Here is an 8,097-nt window from a genome sequence, read left to right on the forward strand (position 1 = left end):
GTTGTAATCTCTGCAGTTGTTCACAGTAGAATTCGAAATTAATTGTTTGATTGTTGGATAACAGCTCATAGTGAACGATTCCCTTCCAGTTCCACCACATAACTTCTTCCTCGTCAATCCAGATTTTGCGATTGCTTGCGCCTTCTCTCCTTTCTTTATCCATGATCTTTTTCTAGTTGGATTGTCGTAGGTGATCCATTTTTCATCATCTGTTATCATTCTCTTCAGAAATGGCTCAATTTCATTCCGTTTCAGTAGCGTATCACAAATGTTAATTCGGTCCATCATGTTCCTAACACTCAATTCGTGAGGAACTCAAACATTGAGCTTCTTTTTGTATCCAGCTTTGTGTAAATGATTTAAAACTGTTTTGTAGTTTGTCGATGCCTGTTCCCTGGCAATTTCCACAGTGCTCACATGCTTATCACGCTCGACTTTTATCATGATTTCATCGGACTTTTCAGTGATTGGTCGACCGGAGCGAGGTTCATCTTTCACATTCATCATCTTTCGAAATTTCCAGTACGAAAGCGAGCGAACCATTTCCGTGCTGCTGATTTTGATAAAGTATCTTCATCGTAAATAGCGCGAATTTTTTCACAAGCCTGTGCAGCATTCTTGCCTTTATCGTAGTGATACTGCAAAATGTAGCGAATTTTTTCCTTATTTATTCCATTTTCCATTTTCTATTTTCAAAATAAAATAACTTTTGATCTACTTCACCGATTTCAATCTTTTTCGGCTCAAAACAAAGGTTAAAATGTCACTTTTTAAACGCTCGTCCAATGTTGCCGATGCGATTAGTAGTTGCCGACTGCTGAGCATTTAATGCCATCTAGCGGGAAAAACGTCATGAACTTTTTACCACACCCAATATATACCGCATTACGTATACGGATTACACATGTATGCACGATTTATTTTTAATGCAAAAATTATAATTTATATAAAATTTCATTTTATTTGATAAAATAACAAATGCATGAATATTTATTGAAAAATACATACATGCATGCATACCTAATCATCGTTTTTTAACTTACTGACATCAAAAAATTAAAAAAAAAATAAAGGGACTTTCCTTCTCAAAATATATTCTATGCATAAACAGTTTTCTCTGACAGAAGCATTCGAATTTGTTCTTCGAGAACGCTTTTCCGAAATCAGAAATCAAGTCCAACTTTTTCGTTACGGTTTGAATTTCTTTTTACTGTATGTGTTCTATTGTCTATTAGATGGGAAACAAGGATAATATGACAATAGTCATATTATGACTATTGTCATATTATCCTTGTTTCCCATCTAACCTAAACACACGCTCTATATATATTGAATCGAGGTCGATATATTCACTCGAATATTTATAATTTAGTCGGTCAATATCTTGTGAATTTGTTCACTTTTGTAATTTTTATCTCATTTCAAAATGCGCAATTGACTTCCTGTACAGAGTATCGATCATGTAACTTTTTCTCTAGAACAGAAACATGAAAAGTGAAATTTTTTGGTATATGTTTGCATATGTGCATACAGGCATAAGATTTTTTATTTTTCACGTTTCTGCTCTAGAGAAAACATTACGTAATCGACAATAGGCTTAAAAAGTCTGTCGTGAATAAAATGGATGAATGATATTAGTCTTAAGAACAATCAGAAAGCTATTTTAGTATGTTAAGACGGTAAAATAAGAATTAACTACCGATCATAATCGGTCGGTGTAATCATGAAAATATCTTTTATATTCAAGGTTTTAACAAACACAAATTTTGACGTACTTAGAATACAATCATATTTCTTAAAATAATCAAAAACAACTAACTTTACACATGTAGTATCATCAACTATCAGTTTTACCAAAGTAATAAAAGTACAATAATAAAAAAATTAGTAAAAGTACAATTACAAAAGATCTAGGAAGAAATAACAGTGGTGCCAACACTCAAATACTATCACATTCACCTTTTAAAAATTAGTTTCATAATCTGACAATTATGTAAGTGAGTGTCTTGAACGATAGAGCACTGCGTTTCATCTGGATCTTTCAAAGGTTGTTCATGCTACCTGGTTCTACAAAACCCTCTTGAGGTTCCGATGATTGATGTTTCTAAAAAATAATTTCATTATTTCGATTTTATTTAAAGTTTCTTTGCGAGGAGCAAGGTTGTGTTGAGTAGTTTCTCCATTATTCTGTAGTCAAACGTGCATATTTCGGATTTGCTTCTATCAATTCGACTTCTTCCACCAGTGAGTCATATTTGCTGTTACGCACACATGTCTTTTCATTAGAACTGATCCTCTCCTAGTTAATCATGTAGACATAAAGCTGCCATTGAATGACCTTCTAGGATGATTAAACATTCACTTGTGTGATATAGTGTTAGTCGCCGTGCAGAGAAGAGAATGGATAGAATGCAGCGCAAAATCCAGTACTTCTTCCTAATACTCTCTTTTTGTTAATTTGCAAAGCTAGCATAACAGTCTTTCATATAATTTCATTATATTGGAGTTTGGAGTGTGCATTAATTTTAAAAGATTTTCAAGAAATAATTAGTATCGCACTATCGCATTGGACCATATTGTTGCTATTTTCATGTTCAAAGCACTATCATGTGGCTTTAGTTTTCAGTATGTATCATTTTGCCAAAGTGTAAACAACATTGTTTTTTTGAGCATTGAATATGTCGAATTTTGTGCTAACAAAACGCAATTTGCGGGAAGCTTTGCTTTTTTACTTTCATTTAAAAAAAAGTGCTGGTGAAAGTCAACAAATGCTGTCGAATGCTTATCGATATGAAATCAATGGAATATATATGTAATTATACTCCATTGATTTCAATATGTGAGTACTGTTTATAAAAAAAATGATTTTGACACGGAAGACGAGGAACGTCTAGGACAATCGAAAAAGTTTGAAGATGAGGAAGTGGAAGCTTTATACGGTTAAGACCCGAGTCAAATGCAAGAAGAACTTGCAGAATTAAATGATCGATCAACGATTTCCAGACATTTGAAAGCCATTGGAATGATTCAAAAACAAGGAAATTGGGTGCCGTATGAGTTGAAGCCGAGGGACATCAAAAGGCGCAAAATAACTTGTGAAATATTGCTTCAAGACACAGAAGAAAAAGTTTTTTACATTGTATTGTGACGGGTAATGAAAAATGAATACGCTACGATAATCCAAAACACAAAAAATCATGGTGCATATCAGGCAAACCAGCAACATTGATGGAAAAGTCGAATATTCATGGCACCAAGTTCATGCTCTGTATTTGGTGAGATCAGCTGGGTGTAGTATAATGAGCTACTCCAACCCAATAAAACCATCACTGGAGAACGCTACCAACAACAATTGATGCATTTGAACCGAGCATTGAAACAAAAATGCTAGATTACGCGAAAATACATTACAAAGTGATTTTTCAGCATGACAACACTCAGCTACATGTTGCGAAACAAGTCAAGGAAACGTTAGAAGGGCTTAACTGGGATGTTCTATCACACCCGCCGTATTCTTTAAATATTGCTTTCGATTATCACTTATTTCGATGACTCATAGATGAGTGTTGTTCTGTTTTGTTTAACGTTTTAGAAAAGAACGTGACAGGTCTGCCTGCTTGGCTTAGTGTGACAGCTATCGCGAAATCAGATGCATAGTTTCCACTCGGAAAGATATATCATCTCGTAAAGCAGCCATTGTTGCCTTTGCTCATCCTTTAGAGCCTTGAATGCTAATATCTTCATTTGACAACGGAAACGGATTCTTCTGTAGTAATGGGCGCATTCTTTCTGAAAATTTTAATATCCACTTGCAATGGTGCGAGAAAACTCGCCGTAGAGAACTAGTGTTTTGAGAGATCGGTAGATCGAGCAATGATTGAAAGCGATTAGGATCAGACTTGAATGTCTTGTTAGAGATTATGTATCCAAATAAGGTGACAGATCTAACAGAAAAAATGCATTTCTCTTTATTTAGTGTTAGAAATTAGATTTCTTAGCGGCTGTCAAAAATTTTTCAAGATTGCAGTCGTGCTCTTATTGAATCTTCCCGCATGTAACATCATCCAGATGTGGAAACGTGCCCTCGTCTTGCACAATTTGATATATAACCCTTTAAAAACAAGCTATTCCATTTGTTATCCCGAATAGAACACGTAGAAATTAATAGAATTTCTCACAAACTTCGAAGTGTATTTTCTCTCTGACTCCAAAAGGATAGTTGATGATATACACTTTTGAGATCTATGTACTGAAGATTTCATTTGCCGAGACTTTGGTGATTATCTCCTCGATCCTCGGGAGAGGATGTGCATCTAACATTGTGAATTTATTTATAGTCTACAAGTAATCAATAATCGTTTCTGCTTTATGATTTTCTTCTTTTACAACAAAAGCTTGTGTGCGCCATGACGAATTGCTGGGTTCTATTATTCCTTCAGTAATTTTTTAATTTCATAATCCAATGAGTCGGTTATTTTCTTCAGATGTCTCCTAGATTTGATAACTATGAGGTTACAGTTTACATTTAGGTTAGCAAAAAGCGAAACTGGAAGCACTCTAACAACCGCCAAAGATTTCGAGAGAAGGCTGTGGACCTTGGAAAACTATATTGATTGAAGAGTGACGCTGTAGGATGTCGTGACCAATTATAGCATATGAGCAGAGATCTTTCATTATCAACATTGTAGTACCTTTATAAATGTTGCTTTCTATATCTGTTACACCGTCCTATTATTTCAGCAGATAGAGAGGAACAACAGATGGAAAGGAAGCCATTGTAATTTTGTCAGAGTATGATGGCGGTTTGATATTGCATTTTTCTACAAGAGAATAGTTGATAAAACTTAAAAAGCTTTCGGTGTCTATCAAGGCATTTAATTCCTGTTTGCTTTAATTGTTACTATGGAACCTTTGAAGACAGTTAGGCGATACCGTGGACAAGGATGTTAGTGTGCCAATAGAAATTTCATACAGATATGTATTCCATACAGAAATATTAGAAGACTGATTTACATACGCGTTGATAATGCTTTCTTACCACATGACCTGCAATGTTTTTTGCTGGACACAACGCTCTGATGATTACTTCCTTCACAAAAATAGCACTTTCCAGTTTTCTTATCTGCCACAGTTGCCACTGGAGTCTTCAAATCTTGAAGCAGTGTCATTAGTCATGACAACAGTAGTACTAGTAGGTAGACCAGAATACAAAGTGTTGCTCAGCCATTTCTAAGGCTCGAGACTTGGTCAAACGTAGCATCCGAAATGCATCGTATGTTTAAGTAATTTTTGTCGAATGGGTGGAAAAATCAAGCTTCCAATAAACGCATCCTTAATGTAATCGTTTTTATTCTGCACAGCGATGACATTTTTAAAGTTGCAATCCTTGTTCATCTGTTTCAAAACTTGGAGATACACTGGTCCATTGATTGACCAGCGTGTGTCGCCTTATAGCTAAACAGCCTAAATAAGCACCTAGCACAAATCTCATTTCTAGGTTTTACGTATAACGATTCTAAAGAATCAATGGCGTCTTTAAATGTTCCTGATTCACTAAATACTGATACACATTAGGAACTAATGTGTATCAGTAATTTATTAGCAGTAATTTGCTTTTCTCAGTCGCATCCACGATGTTGTTCAAGAAATTTGAGAAATCCGTTTTCAGTGTAACCATTGTTTATTCGCCATTATCTATCGAAGAGATAGAGGTTGGTTCCACATTGAATCTTTCAGGCTTTAAGTACTTATCCATTATTTAGAGTTCTTCTGAATTCTGTTTATTGAATTGTAATGTAAAAATACTTTCTTTATTCAAAGTTTTAACAATTCTGACGTACTTAGAATACAATCATGTCTCTTAAAATAATCAAAAACAACTAATAGTGATGCCATCGACTATCAGTCTTACCAAAGTACAATAATAAAAGAATTAGTATAGTAATAAAAGTACAATTACAAATGATCTAGCAAGAAAAATAGTGCCAATATACTCAAATACTATCAGCCGATATTCATAGTCGTTCTTATTTTAAGATCGTCTTAAGTTATGTTTTGAGATACTAATATGGCCTTCTGATTGGTTCGTGACATCTTAAGACTATACTTAAGACGATCTTGAATATAATAATCGACTATGAATACCGCCCAATCAATTCTTTTATTTAAGAGTTAATAAAGAGTTATAAAAGAGTTAAATCTTTTATTTAACAGTCTTAAGATGTCACGAACCATTCAGATGTCATGAACTAATATACGTGAGCCTCTTATTTGCAAGCGATACTATTGATTATTTGTTATATTGACAAATGAAAAATAATTAATCTAGTAACTAATCGATCGTTTTTTTTAAAAAATATCACATTTGTTTTATCTTTCTTGTTCATATAAAACAATCATTTCTCTCAGTGTAAAATAAAAAAGACAAAAGATGCACAATGCAAGAAGTTCAATGCTGAGATATGGAAAAAAAACAGGCCTTTTGTTTTAGTTCATGACGTCTTAAGACTGTCTTTAAGACTAGCGTTTTTATTGCTCGCCAGCATGCTTACACTCGTCTGAATTAATTTAGTTTAATTCAGTTCTAGTGGACGATAAGAAACGCACTATCAGCGCTACTTCATCATTGCGTTCAGCAAAATGTTTATTTTGCAACTGTTGAAAGTTTTCTTGTGTTGATTGGATTATACTTTTAGATCTGAAAATATAATCCAATTCAAAGTCTGTGAAACTGACACTCCTAAATACAAATTTTGACAAAATTAACATCGCATTCGATTATCCATCATTTGTCCACATTTGTCTAAAAAATTTTTTTGTTTATTCTTGAAAAAAATTATAAATAAATGAAAATTTGTAATATTCCCATACATACAGAAAAATATAAACTGTACACAAGTAATAACTTATTTCAAAAGTTTACATATCTGCAAATCTATTATAAGTTCATCACAAGCATCAAATTTATTCACAAAATATATTGTGAATTATAGAAAATTTAATACTTCTCTCAATCGAGAATACTAAATTAAATCAAATATTCGATTTACTTATTATCTAGAATCGATATAAAAGAACTATATGTTTTAACAAAGATATCTTTTTTCTTAAGAAAAATTCTTCCTTTGCTTAAAATTACTTTTTATTTTTCCAGTTCAATTTATATTTTTACTGTTTCACATACCATATTCTGTCTTACTAACTACAATTAATTATTGAAAAACACATCGCATCTCTGGCAAGAATGATTTTTAAAACGGTAAACTTAATTTATTCTGAGCTAATCGCACACTTGTGATCGAGTTATTGCCAACGCCATACTTCCTATTGCAACCATTTTTAATTTCATGATAACAGTTTAATATTATTAATATTTAAGGAGATTACAATGAAAATGAAATAATATGCTGGTATTTATTAATTCAAAATAATTAAAATATTATATAAAAAACGTCGTTATATAAAAGTTATGTTTACAATTTGACCCCAAAATAAATATTTATTTAAATTGAAAATATGAATTTACTTCAAACAAGAAAAAACTTCTTGTTTCTAAATATATTATTTTACTTTGCCTAAATCTGTTATACAGGGTGATTCAGAAAAAACGTTTGTCCTTAAAGTATCATATTCCTAATTTAATTCTAAGATGATTTTTCCTTTGCAAAAATTTTGTCTGAAGCTTAGTTTTCAAATTACAATAAATAATATTGTAGTTAGCGTATTACAGGTCGCGTAGAGATGGGCAGCAGCGGCTAGATGCGAGCGCTTTATGCGCATACTGATCGGATGCATTCACACGTTTATAAAAACACATTTCTTCTTACTTTTCCCCTCTACTACATTATCTCTTTGTCTTTCATATACTTTAAATATGATAATTTTTAAATTATAAATTAGATGAAATTAAAATAAATATTGAACCCTTTGAGTGTCGTTTGGAATTGTTTTTCAATTACGATGATAAAATTGTTAGAGAAATGTACTAAAAGAGCGAAATTAGACAATAATTATGTGCGATAAGCATGTAATTAAAACTATTATTGACATACAAATCAAACAATTATTTCAGTACGTCGAATTCTAAGAGTTCTTGCA

Source organism: Atta colombica, unplaced genomic scaffold (genome assembly GCF_001594045.1).
Source record: "Atta colombica isolate Treedump-2 unplaced genomic scaffold, Acol1.0 scaffold44, whole genome shotgun sequence".
Lineage (NCBI taxonomy): Eukaryota > Metazoa > Arthropoda > Insecta > Hymenoptera > Formicidae > Atta > Atta colombica.